Consider the following 14136-nt stretch of genomic DNA (forward strand, 5'->3'; position numbering starts at 1 on the left):
ACTTTTTGTACATAAAACATAAAGGACGATAGCGATAGCGGGTGAAGGGGGAAAACCAAAGGAAACATAGGATAATGTAAAACTCAATTGCGCAGATGTCCCACTCAAAAGTTGGTTCTGGACATCAGAGTAATATACAAAAGCAGAAAAGGTCCTCCAAAATCTTTGCAAGCTTCCAGTAAAAAGGCAACGTGTTCTCCTCTGATTGCCCTCTCCAACAAAGAGGCAGCGTGCACAAATTCGCAAACTGAAAAATTACGTACAGTTTTTCCCCTGAGAAACGAAGGCAGAATAAATCACATGACAGTTATTAAAAAAAAAAAAGTGCTCTACTGGTACCCTGACACTAAAAAGACCAATTAAAAACCCACTTAGACCAGGAGGTGTCTCCAGGTCATATAGCTCATATTAACCCACCTCCTGAGAGAATATTACCTGTCGGGCACAGCAGCCTGGGCAGGGTATGCCACATACCCAAACAGTAACCAAAAATCTTCCCTTTTGCATGTAAATACATCTCCCTGGCCACCAGTTAACCACCAAAGTGCAAAAGCCTGCCTTTAAATACCCTGTTTTTTAATAAAACAAACCAAACCAACCACCACAGCTCCTCCTAGTTGCTTGCCCCACCTGGGACAGACCCCCGGTGACTGGAAGGACAGCCATCCGTTTCACTAAGTCTGAGCTTTGAAACAGTTTTCTTAAACCAATCCTCAGCTGGGGGGAGGTAGATTCCACCCTACATCCCCCTTCTACTAATAGTAGTAGCAAACACTTGTGGTTCTGCGACGTTAGCAGTCAGCACTAGGAAGTTCCTTCTGCCAGGCACCCAAGATGAGAACGATAACTCTTCACGTACGCCATCTCCTACACAGCTCTCGAGCTGCAGGAATGCAAAAGCACAGGATACAGAGGGAGTTTCATCCAGATGCTCAGTGTTCAGCTGAACTGCACAAGAGTTCTTCATTTATGAATGATGACACAAATTAAGCTGTCCTTTTTGTTTAAGAGAACCGGGAAGAGAGAGATCATATATACGAAAGTTCTTTGACTTCCTCTCTATACACCCTTGAGACTCTTACCCACAACTTCACTGACAACAGCTGCAAATGCTCGTTGGATGGGGAGGCCCTGTCACCAGAAGCCAAATGTTCTTTAACCGAGATATTTTTTTCTTTACGCATTCACCACAAATCCCCTGGATGGCTTTGGAAGCCAGGTGGGGTTGGCAGTGCTCAAAGATTTCTGTTGTGCTGTACTGCTTACCTAAACTAAAGACTTTCCTAAAGAAAAAAGCAAACAAACAGAAACTTTCTTCATTTGTATTAATGAAACAATCTATCTGAAGAAAATTATTATGCACTGGTGTTTCCTTTTCTAATTTTAGGTTCTTTGTTCTGTACTGCAAGTAATTCTCATACTTCAGGAACAAATAGGACTTAATATCAAGAAATAACTTTTCACCTTCACATGACTCCTGTCATATGGGGCCACGACCTGACATTTTAAAAAGCCACTGTATACCTCAAGTATGAAATAAAACATTGTGTTTGGCAATACCTGTTTGCTTACATGCCATCATCTTATAGTCAATATTCCCATTGCCTAGGAGACAAGCACTCTGCTTGGGATTTCCTTCCACTTCTTAAAGCAGGGATATTTTTCTATGTAGGCTATAAAATACTGAACAACACAACAAAATATGTCAGCCTTTCAAAAAAGCCTTTCCCTGTTTTTATCACATATCTGAACACAAAGCCATTTTTTTTTTTTAAAAAAAAAAGCAGGTGCAAGTAATACAAAGCACCAAACTTGGGTTTCCTAAAAAAGCGCTGCAGAAAACAAGGTAAAATACAGCGAAAGGAGGGCGTGTTAATTCTCATTCAAGCCCTCCCCAGCAGTCTGCAAGCCCAAGACAACACAAATGCTGCTAGATCCATCTAAAGCACAGGAAATAGAAAGCGAAACTTGCTAATTTACTCCTTACCTTAAACTCAACAGTGGTACAGGTTTGGGTTAGGGGTTTTTTGTTTGGTGTATTTATTTTTTTTTTTTAAAGATAACTCACAGTATAATTTAGCAGTACTGCCCCTACTTCCCTAGGAGGAAGGTTCTCCCTTCCAGCCTCATCCTCATTCCCCATCTGTCTTTTCCTACCCCCAGACCACTGGCATTGCTACACATGGTTATTTTGCAGCTGGATCAGTTTCCTAATCCGTATCACACTCTGGTAGCACAAAGGTTTGTGCCCACACAAGTCAGTGGGAGCAAGGAGAGGCTACAGTAATAGCTGGTTTTAATTCAGCAGCAATATCAGCTTAAAATTCATATTAATTTACAGACTCACAATTTAAAATTCACAATCAATTTCATGCTCCCAAACCTCTAATCCCTACTTCCTCAAGCCCTGTGTTTCAATAGGAGTCCAGGTCTGTATTTTCCTTTCAGTCAATACATTGCAAATCTGTTCAGACAGAAAACAGCTTATGAAGAGATGAAACTCCAAAGACAAATAAAAATGTCTGGATTTAGACCCAGTTGTCAAGGCCATATCTTAACTTTCAAGTACATGAGCGTGGCACTGCTGAATTTTAAGAAAGTTATTAAAGTTTAATAAGTTACCATTGTTAATGACTGACAAGATTATTTAATTTTGGCAAAAAACCTGATAACCCAGTCTTTCCTAAAATGGGGTTTTCTCCTTTTCTTGCATAGTTGCTTATTATAATGCTGGCCAGAAGGGATAAAATTCTGACATTTTATAAACATACTATCAGATGAACTTTTAAAAACCACAACATGAGCATTCACACAAAAGTTTCACAGGATGTCAAAAGACAACCTGAGCTTGAAGATGACCAAGTCTTAAGAGGTTTTTAATATTTGGTTTACATCCTTTAATACTAAGTACTAAAATTTCTGTTGCCTAATACTTTTTTATATGTGTTGTTCAATTTACAAAGTGAAAACATGGCAGGTTAAAAGTTAGGCAGATACACAGGAAAAATTCAGCTCAGTATTTCTTTTGGCAAGAAGGTGCTAAGGGCTTACTAGTGGCAGAATAAGTAATCATCACGATGTTAAACTGCCAAAATTCACTTAGGCTACAGCATGACCTGCATGCAAAACCAGCCGTGAAATAGAAATGAAGCGCTCAAGGCGGACTCAAACATTAATGCATATGCTCTAGTTCTACTCCAGAGCACTGCAGCGCTCCAGTATTGCAGCAGGCTGTATCTACCCAGGGTAATTGAAGGTGAAGCCAGAACAGCTACTATCATAGCTACAGCTATTAAGACTCCTTAATGAATGGTCTAACAATAACCCAGGCTTAACCAGTTCTCTCATTGCGAGGACCTTAACCATAATAAGCCCCTTGAACATTCTTGTAGTGTTTTCCAAAGATCTCACAGCATGAGGCTACTAGCTGTGCTCCCATAGCCTTGTGAGGCAGGTATTAGTCAACCTTTTCTTTTTTTTTTTTTTTTATTTAAATACAGATAAAAAACGGAGGCAAAAAGCTAGCAAACGACTTCCCTGTGGATACACAGCTGACTAGTGGCATACAGAATCCAGATCTTCCAGATTCCAGCCCTGTCATCAGCCAAAAGGCCATCATTATGAAGAAAGAAATTAGTCTGGTCTTATAAATAGCATTTGAATATAAGCCTTCCTAAAATATTTGCAAGGAGTTGACCTTAAACACCAGCAGAGCTTCATTGGTAGCCTGGGGCTCTAGTCACCAGCCTGAATGTCAGTAGACAGGGGTTCTTGTCCCTCTGAACAGGATGTCTCCAGAGCCTGGATGCAGTACAAGCTGTGGAACACATCAGACCACAATCTCATTTGACCACCTCTGGCTGGTTTGGGCTCTGCATATCAAGAAACAGTAAGACTGCTCAAAAATATAAACAATGTTGTTCTAAAATACTCAGGTAGCCAGGAAAAAGAAAATAAACAACAAGCCTTAGTCATCAACTTTCGGTTACTTTATTCTAAGGCACTAAATGATCATGGTCAGACTGGCAGAAATCTCACTAACATACAGCTGGAAACCTGAAACATAAAAAAGGTCCCCTACACACCTGAAATTTGGAGCACTTGTCCAAATTAATATTCAGTCAGCCTTTAGGATTTGAACTGCTCCTACTGTATGTCACATTTTTGCAGTTTCTGCGGCTCTCAAATGCAGAAATTAGGAATATTTTGATTCATGTCATGTTCATATGGTGCTACGAAGAACAAGGTCCTTTCCCGGATTACAGCTTCCAACATCTGTTGTAGCAGGCAAAATACTAAACCCAACACTGATTTTGTAACAAAAAAGCCTCTCATATCTGCTTCTGTCAGAGTCTAACTTCATTTGAAATTACATACTTTCTGGTAAGGCAACCCTAAAATACAAAGTTGAAAACTGCAAAAGCAGAGTTAAAGTAAACAAAGTAAAAATAAGACTTTGTGTAGTAAAAAAGTAATTCCAGTAGTTACCTATTTATTCTGGTTTTAGATGCCTGCACTACTACTTCCCACCCACCTGGGCCACCTGAACACCTGCAAATTGAAAGCTTGTTACCTTCCGTGGGGATCCTCCACAGAGAAAAGACATCATGCAGAAACGCACACAAGAAATTTTGAGAAGCAACTGCCTGAGTGGAACAACGAGTTGGAACAATTTTTACTTCTATTCCTCACTTTAGGAGCAAAATGTGGTTACAGACAGGAGAGCAATAAAATCCTCCTATTTTTGGCTGTCTCCTTCCCAAATGACAAAAAACTCATGACTATGAAAACATGAGCCTCTAACACCTCAGCTAAAGGCTCATGCCTCTTAATGCAAAAGCAGCAGCAGAGTCAACATTCACTGCCTTCTCCCCAGGATGACAAAACTCATTGCATTAGTATGCATTAAAGCACCGCCTGACTGTGGCAAAGAGGATGAGACCTGACTCTTAACAGAGACTGTTTCCATCCCAGCTCACATTTAGGTCTCAATTATCTTATCTGCTCTGCCACTCGCATACTTTCCAGATAAGAAATGTTTTTCCCCTCTTTTGAAAGAAGCTTAGAGTTAAAACTGAAACCACAACCAATGTTAAGATTAATAATGTTATAAATTAAAATTCGTTTGAGGCTAATACTTTTTTTAAAATATTCTATGTACATGTTAAAACTGGGAACTAGAGTTAATTGACATGCTATGTAAGTTTTAATAACAGTAGTATGTCCTGCAAGTGGAAAGGGAGTATTTTCTTGACTTCAGTTTATTCATATGGTTTAGGTCAACGATCAGTTCATCTGAAGTTGAGAAACTGCTTAAGAGTTGGGAGGAGGAAAAAAAAAAAGCCTGTTTTCCTTTTCCAATCTATGACTAAGAATGAGGCAAGCGAAGGGAGGATCTAAGATCCTGAAGGCGATGGTAACAAGAGGTCATTAGTTAATTCCCTCAATGATGGATACTACTTCCTTTTATTAAATAACATCAGTTTTTAATGATGTTAAATCTTTTTTTTTTCTTCTTAAGGATACAGCATACTTAAACTTTACCTGAACCCATCAAAATGAGGAGAAAGAAGCACACAAGAAACCCTGAACTGAGAGGCAGATTGTCATAAATCAAGTAAGTAGTAAATAAGACTCATCTGATTTTTATGCAAAAAATTTACAAAGTTGAGAGAGTACATACAATCTTTCTTACAGATATTATGTATCTTTGGCTAACAAAAGCAGTACCAAATTTGGCATAAAGTCTGTTTTAACCAGTAGTTTAATGTTTACAAATAGAGTCAAGTTTTTCATTAGAAAAAAAGACAAACACAAACACCGTTCTAAGGTTTAAATGAAAGTTCCTGCTTATTGCTTAAGTCATTTTTGAAAAACCTTAATCAATGACCAACTATTTATTATCTATATTACTACAGCACCTTTGAGCTTCAGTTACACTGCAGTAAGACCTACAAAGCCACAGCAGAAGTGATGCCTGCTCTCAAGAGATTATTATAATCTAAAAAATGAATAGTTAAGAAATGCAGGAGAGCACAAGGAAATACACAACTGGAATTTATGTTCTCTGTAACTGCACTTTAGTATACTTTAGTACTGGAAGGATCAAGGTGTATGTTTTCTTCCCCCACCTGCCTCACCAAAAAAACCCTCCAGAAGTCATAGAAAGGTAAAAAAAAAAAACACAGAAGGAAGATGTTTTGCCTAGTAAGACTGGAAGAAAACTATATATTTACACATTCTTAATACCTCTACTTCCCATGTAAGACAGAAAGGATTTCAGTTTTTAAGTTGTCATCCCATAGAGTAAGACTGAACCATAAGAAAATAAACATCCCTCTGGATGGGTAAAAGGCTAGGTGAACTCTGACGGCAGAGGGGCTGAGGCAATACATTCAAAGCTGTTTCAGACAGTCTTTTAAAAAAAATAATCCCATCTCTTTTAATGCAACATCCAGCAAGTTCATACATTCACTCCAGTGCAATAGGCAAATACACAACTTTTGGAAGAATGCTGTCTTCATTTAAAAGAATTCTTTGAAAATTTACCACTACGACACAGTAGTGCATCCAATACGAACCAGCAGCCAGAGCTGTTTACAAAGCTTTCTGCTCAGCGTTAGACTAAAAATTCAAACTCTTTTTGCTGTGTAATAAATCAGTGCTCTGCATTTAACAATTTTCAGTGGTACCATATGCTACGTAGTCCCATATGTTCCATTACAAGGAAGAAAAACATCATCTCAACATGAATCATCAGTGACTATATTCTTGTAAATCTGGCTTAAACACAATGTTCAAGGGCAACCCTAAATAAATCTGCTCAATTTTATGCCAGATTCTGTGCAACAGAATTGCAGATCACTTATTTAAAATTAAGGGGAAAAAAAAAAAAAAAAAAGAGTTTTAATGTAGGAAGCGAGCACACTATTTGCATCTCTCCAGAAACACTCACTATGCACAAAATTTGGCACACATTCATCGATTCCAATCTAATAAAGACATCTTGCTTATAAAATGATAATAGTATCTGGTAGTCATAACACCTTTCATCCTAAACTGCTTAACATATGTGAAAATACATACATACATACAAGATTCATTCCTCCCAGTGCTGAAAAGCAGTTACTCTGGAACATGGCATCTGCCGTGTTCGGCATCACAGTAATTCTGCAGAGTAGTTTGTGAGAAAAGTAAAAAACCAAAACAAACCCATGTATGCATTTTAGGCATTTAGGGAAATGCAGTAGGCAGTGTACAGTTTCCTAGATGGGAGTTTATCCAGGACTTTGGGGTTAACATCTCCACTCTTAAAGTGACAACTTCTTAGGTTAGGTACAAAGAGCTTTCTTCCTCTTCCCAAAGACAGTGCAACCTGCAGCATAAAAACTGTTTGTACCCAAGCAAAGTCATGAAGGCTTGAAAACAAGGTCACCATTTGCCCTTCTTCTGAGGAATTACTTGGTCTCTCAGATACTCCAGTATCACAACTAAGAGAGTAACAGCAGAATGCAATGCACATAGGGAGGAATTCACTAGTCAAAAACTTTAAAGGCCACCTGATGAAGATCAGTTCATCTGAATGAGATGCATTCCCTAACTTTGCCCAACTAACCCCCACGATCCAACCATGCCTAATTACACTAATATTCAGAAAGACTGTCTGAAATTAATACACTGAACAAACTGTGAGAACGACCTTATTTGAAAGTCTTTTGTAGCTAAGTAGGAAGGCATGCAACTGCGCGTTCCCACATAACTATTGGGTTCATTAAATTCGAAACAAACCAGAGTCCATTTTGACCTAATATTCAGGGTGGGGAAAAAAAAATAGTAATTACATCAACATCAAGCTATTACCTGTTCAAGGGCATAAGTGCTTTACTTCATTAACAACTCAGACAAACTTGTTTTGTAAGCTCCCTATATTAAATTTGAAATTTCCCTGCCCTTACAAATTAAACTAACAATTTCTTACACAAAGGGAAAGTCCAGTAAGACAACACAAACACAAGGATGAGTTTATAAACAAGAAAACTTCCAAACTGCTCAAATCGAACGCACTCTTAGCCATCCTCAATAAGAAGCAGCTTACCCAAGCCACCTAGACAATCTAAGTTCAACAATTTCTTCGAATTCACTTACACAACTTCTTTAAAAAAAAAAAATACTAACAGTACTCCAGGTTTCTTCAATCTGAGGGCAAAACCTACTGATCTTTACAAACATGTATTTTTCACATTTCCAACATGAAATAAAAATTAAATACCCATGAGGCTATTTAAATATATTAAACAGAATTTTCTATATTCTACAGAATAAGGACAACACGTCATGTTAGAAGCATTGCCCTTTAACACTCTGAAGTGGGGCTTTATAAAGATTCAACAGAAGCCACCACAGTATCATAAATAACTAGGAGGGCACTCAGATTTCCAACATCCTTCAGTAGCTCAGGAGATGGATGACCACACCCAATTAATTTACTTTAATTTCTATTTCAACTTTCCTCCTCATTAATTAGGAACTGAGGTTCACATAGATTACAGTTCCTGGCATGCAATACCAATGATGATTTTAAGTGGTGCACACCATACGATCGTGCTTCATGTGCTGTAATACAGCCAGCAGGTCAAAATGAAAAGTCAGAATGTGTGCTACCTATGTAAAAATAGGAAGAGAGTTTTGCCCAAAATATCTAAGGAACCCTAGATTTATCAGATCAATTCTTTCTAAAATATGTTTCATTCAATAAATTAAAATAAACCTACTACAGTGATTTCAGAGAGCGATAACAAGACAGTGTCAGGAAAATTCACTGAGCTACCCTTGAAAGAACTAATGAACAAGCAGGTGCAATGCAATTGCATAACGTTTATTACACAGCACTAAGCCAAAGGCAATCAAATCATTCTGGTTTAATCAATGGCCTTCAAATAAGGAAGTAGTTTGAAAATAATAAGCATAAAATAAAACACTCTTTTGGGTTTACTACTTTGATTTTTTTCCCTGTTGTGTAAAAGCAGATCTATTAAAAAAAAGATAAGCATGTGCTGAATTTTATAAAAATCTACTTCTTTAATACCTTTGATACCAAAATTGAACTGTTATCAAGCTCAGCTTGCTGTAAATACTGTGACTGAACCATAGAGAGGTTCTGTGAAAAGAATCTGAACTCTGTCTTAAAACAAAAGGTCTGTTTTCTATTTAAAAACATTAGCCTTCGACACTAAGTTTTTTTCCTGTAAAACCAACAAATAAAATTGAAAGTGTTTCACAAACACTTCCTCCCTGCCACTTCTCACAACTGGAATGTTGCAGCGTTTCAGGAGGCTGCAGAACAACCTGGAAGAAAAACCTGTAAATGGAGAAAACAACTCGTCTGTGTTTCAGGTCCAAACTCACTGATTCCATCCTTTGTGCAGCAAACTTCACTAACACTGCTACCCCTCTCCTCCCCAGCCACACAGTTTCCTGAGCAGCCTGTGTCAGCCCAGCAAACTCCAGGCTAGCTACATAAAAACAGGGTTTTCTCTTACAGGCAAGAGAGCTGAATAGTTGGAAGGGCCAGAGCCCAGTTCTGTTGAAAGACCACCCCATTCTGTAACACATTACAAAAAATAAATTTAACAGCAAAAGCCTGCTGATACAGGATCCATATTTAGAATACGCATAAGTAAAAATATCTCATCTTTAAAAGTTTTGACTTGCAGGAGCCTTCTTAACAGATAATAAATGTAACAAAGCAAAAGGGAAGTACATACAGAGAGTCACTGTAACACACGTACAGAACAATTAAGTCTGCAATCTGGAAACCCTCGTATTGGGAAGGAAGATGGAAACAACCTAGCTCAAGTTTTCCTGAAATCAGATGTCAGAGGAAGTTATATGATGAGTTATATGATGAGTTACCGGGTAAGCAAGAAATCTTGATTTGACAAAACCTGAAAAAACTATACATTAATGTAGATATGAACAGTCTACAGCCTCGCTGTGAGTGCATAAAAGAATTGGCCGATATTTGTATGAATTTCAATGTTAAAAGAGAGTTTGTGAACAGGTATTTACATTTAAAACAGTCCCTACATTGTTACATTACTCCCTGAGAACTCAGAATTAGCTAGCTGCCAGAAGTAATACGGTTTTAAAGACATAAAAAGAGAGGAACAAGCATGGTGTATTATTTCTGTCCACAAACAATCCATTACCAATGTAGAAATACCAACACAGGTACTCTCATAAATCTAGTACAAGATACATTAAACTAATGACCACTAGCAAAATGAGCTATATCACTCTAAGCATTGTAGCATTCTAAAAATTTGTTGAAAATACGTAAGCAGACCTTGGAGAACAGACTGGAGCCCACTTATCCTCACCCAAACACGAGCACCATAAACTGCAGTCAACAGTCCCATACCCCTGCTGCGCTCTTACCCAGTTAACTTTTAATCACGTTGTGTACTGCAGAACAGCTTCCACAGGAGAGGTGAGGAATGTCCCCCATCGATCCATAACCCTGAACTGCTTTCATCTTCTTACTTGCATCACTATCCCATAAGGCAGGCAATGTGATTTGAAATCCTCAGGGACAGAAAGCGGAACTGAGCGCAGCTCTCCCACAGCCTGGGCAAGTCCTCCTGCTAGGAGGGTTCGGCACAGCAGGGAGGCCATACCAGCACCACCTGTTTTGCTGTTTTTAAACAAACATGGCAGCTGCCACTAGACCGTGTGCTGAGCCCAAGCACTCCACACACCTACGGGATCAGCACTCAACTGCTGGAGCACAACCCTGAGGAGGGCACCCTGGTTGTGGACAGCAAATCCAGCACCAAGCTGCTCAATCCTGCCCAGGCTGAGTAAGTGACCTAGGGCCTGAATGCTACCAAGGCAACACAGTGGCTACTAAATTTTAGAAGTATCATATAGGATTATGGAATTAATTCCACTTACATTCCTGGAAGACAAAAAAAAGGGGGGGAGGGGAAGACACAAGGAGATATATATAAAACAAAATTCTAAGGGCTTCATACTTGCCTAGTGTCCTCCTTCTTTCGCCTTCCCACGCAAATATGAATACTGCTAGATGACATTCAGCACCTACAGTAAATCATTTCTTGATGTCATTAAAAGGACAGATACATCTGCTCAGACCTACGTAATTACTTCCAACTCAGTTTAAAGAAAGCTGACAGTAACCAAGCTCCCCTTTTCACTTGAATTTCACTAGGCCAATACTAATGCCGTTCAAATTACTTGCTCAGAAACAGATCTGAGGAGTAATCTGAATGGACAAACGCCGTTTATCCGAGCTGCGACAGTGTCCCTAGCTTGCAGGTGAAGGAAACGCAGTCGCTTTCCCTCCTCTCTTCACTCTCCTGCGGAGGCATATCCCCCTCCGCACAAGTTACTGGGATGCGCCGCAGCTGCTGTCCTGTAGCTCTAACTTCCCACAGAGCTTCTCGAGCACGGCCAGCAAACTCGGGACAGCTCACCACGCAAGGGAGCTGCGTGTCAGAAATCCTACAAAAAACACCACGAGCTGCTGGGAAGCTGATCCCCCGCCACCCCCTGCCCCCTCAGCGGGCATTTCCAGCACCACAGCCGCCTCAGGGCGAGCGCAGCTGGCCGGGGGGCTCGCACAACCCCCAACACCCCCTTTTCTCGAAGCCCCGAGGCAGCTATCCCGGCCCCGAGCAGCTCCAGGGGAGCGGGCGGGCGGGCCCCGCCGCGGGTGCGCCCCTGGGGAGCTTCGCCCTGAGGCGTCCCCGGGACACATCCCCCCCCCCGTCCCGGCCAGGCAGCGAGCGCCCCGCGCCACCGGGGCAGCGACAAAGTGGTTTTTTTAGCCCCCAAAATTGCTGCCAAGCCCGGCGCTGCCCTCCTGCCCGCCCCGGCGGGACCCGCCTGTCAGAGGCGAAGCCAGCGCGCGCGCACCCCCTCAGCCGGTGCCTGCCGCCACCTCGCCTCACGGCCGCGGCTCCCACCGCCGCGCTTCACCTGGTGCCGGCCGGCGGCAGCGGGCCACGTCCGCGGCGCCCGGGAGGGAGGCGGGAGGAGGGAAGGAGGGTGTCCGCCGGCCCGTCCCCGTCCCCGCCGCTTCCTGCCACGGCCCCGCCGCCGCCCGAGGTGCGGCTCCCCCTGCCAGACGCGGCCAATCGCGCGGCCGCTCGGCGATCGGCTCCACAGCCTGCCCGCCGCGGGCGGGCGGGAGGGAGGGCGAGAAGAAGCAGGCATCGGCTACTCAGCCTGGCGGCTTAGGCCAGGTAGCGGAGCGGCGCTGCCTCATCGATCGCACCCCCTGAAGCATCGGCGCTCGATTCAGCCGCCTGCGCGGTCCCGCCGGGAGCGGGTGCTCAGGGACGTCCCAGGCCGGCGGCCGCCGTTAACGGCGGGGTGGGGCCGCCCCTCGGAAGTGGAGTGCGCTCCTCTGCCAAAGGGCCTGGGGTGGGCAGTGTTGGGGCCCACAGCGGGCTCAGGTGGGTGAGGGGGGAAGTCGGGGCCTATAGCGGCCTCAGGTGGGTGCGGGGCCGGGCCTGCAGTAGCCTCAGGCGTGTGAGGGCGCAGTAAAAAAGCAGCTCTGAGTCTTCAAGGACCTGGCTGTGAGGGTTGGGGGAGCCTGGACACTGACTGCGTGCTCTGCGGCAGGTCATAGCAGGAAGAGATTCCTAGTAACCAAAAAAAGAGAAGGTCTGGCTTAACGGTGGTGTGCCTTAAGAAGGAAAGGCCTCGAAGGAGAAGGAGCTTTAGCGGTGGTTAAGAGGACTGGATTAGGAAGAGCTCAGAGCAGAGACAGGGTAAGGTGATTTCATGCAGTTTCTGCCACAGTTTGTGGTTCCCTACAGCCTCAGAATATAGAGGCAAACACCCTTTACCCCTGTAGAGGCTCACAGGGGCTTATTTTTTGATAGGGTTTTTTTAATTACCTTTTTGCTAAACAAAACTGAAGAAGCGGAGCTTTATCTTCTGCCAGTACTTCATGCAACCTTATTCTACTAACTTGTTTCTGACAGCTATTCTCCTCCTGGCCTTTCTTCTAGGACCATTATCATACAGCCCTTTGAAAATAAAGGTACAGAAACTTGAAAGCCATGTGTTCGAGGCTAAGGGTGTTGGTATGCATTCTGTTCTTCAAAGGCCAAGGTACTATATTACAGGTTTTCTCATAGCAGTCATCTAACTCATACAATAAATGAGTTGCCGTGATCTCTGTTTATAAGCTGAGCTTCACAACTTTTTTTTCTCAATTTCTTCCAAATGGAAAGAAAAACATAGTGACCATGACTTCTGTGACAGCTACTCTGAATAGCTGATGTTGACAAAGGAGGAAGAAATTTTTCTTCAAACTGAGGGCACGTATATAAAACAATAAATGAGTTGTGATGAGAAAAACAGCTTTGGTGAAAACAAGCCAAGAACAATAGCTTGACAGAGAATTTTAAACTTTCCCTGATAGCTCCTTGGGGTGTAGACAGTTACGTTTCTCCATTTGTAAGAGGAACATGGCATTCCTTAAAGCTGAACCTCCTCCCTTGGGTTCCCACTGAATGCCTGAGAGATGACAGTAGAGGGTGTCTCCAGAAGGCTAATATTAAACATGAGGAATTAGTACAGAGGGAGCAACAGCAAGTGAGATTCCAGTTTTGACCACAGAATGAGCTAAAAAATTTTGCATCAGCAGCTGTATGCAGGTTCTTACCCATTGGCTGCACACAGCTCCTGTTCAAAGGGCTCTTGTGTGCCCTCATATTAGTAAATGCACCTGCCCTTTGTGTGATGTGTGAAAGACAGGCTGCTCTTAAAGGATAAATCGGCTTCCAACAGAAAGTGCTGAGGCAGTGTAATGCAGGATAAATTAACCTTGCAAGGGCAGCCTTAGTTCAGGCACACTTGCAACTACTTTGCTATCCACAGCGGTATGAACCCGGCTCGCAGAGGAGCTGGTGGGCCAAATATGTGGACAGATGCAAGAGGTGCAGACAGGAAATGGGGAAGAATGGGGGATAATAGTGTTTATAAAGCTTTAAAGGGGCTCTGATTAGTTCTGAGAAAGGGCTTTAGCCGGTCCCAGCTCTATTTTTAACTCTGCGACTGTATGACTTTGGAAAAGTTATTTAAACAACTCAAGCCAGGTGC

The 14136-nt window shown here is 42.2% G+C and overlaps 1 protein-coding gene and 1 long non-coding RNA gene across 9 annotated transcripts in view; one reads left to right on the forward strand and one right to left on the reverse strand.

Annotated features, from left to right (window-relative positions):
* TAOK3 (TAO kinase 3) overlaps positions 1–12170 on the reverse strand; it is a 94117-nt gene extending 81947 nt beyond the window's left edge. For 2 of the 6 annotated variants that reach the window (XM_074887014.1, XM_074887019.1), the window contains exons 1-2: positions 12001–12170; positions 11038–11100 (exon numbers count right to left, since the gene is read on the reverse strand). The gene's annotated coding sequence lies outside the window, so the exon portion shown is untranslated. Of the gene's footprint in view, positions 1–4573; positions 4944–10437; positions 10458–11033; positions 11101–12000 lie in introns of those variants that run through there. The other 4 variants (XM_074887015.1, XM_074887016.1, XM_074887018.1 and 1 more) reach the window with 4 other exon arrangements.
* LOC141951160 (uncharacterized) lies at positions 5003–10430 on the forward strand. Of its 3 annotated transcripts, none has more exons than XR_012631283.1 (3): positions 5003–5426; positions 5522–5617; positions 9714–10430. It is a non-coding gene; the product is annotated as an uncharacterized LOC141951160 (long non-coding RNA). The 3 variants fall into 3 exon arrangements; XR_012631281.1 differs by lacking the exon at positions 9714–10430 and adding an exon at positions 5919–9707; XR_012631282.1 differs by lacking the exon at positions 9714–10430 and having other exon boundaries at positions 5003–5199; positions 5279–5426; positions 5522–9707.
* Positions 12171–14136: the final 1966 nt, after the last annotated feature.

The sequence above is a fragment of the Strix uralensis genome, chromosome 17 (genome assembly GCF_047716275.1).
Source record: "Strix uralensis isolate ZFMK-TIS-50842 chromosome 17, bStrUra1, whole genome shotgun sequence".
In the NCBI taxonomy this organism is placed as follows: Eukaryota; Metazoa; Chordata; class Aves; order Strigiformes; family Strigidae; genus Strix; species Strix uralensis.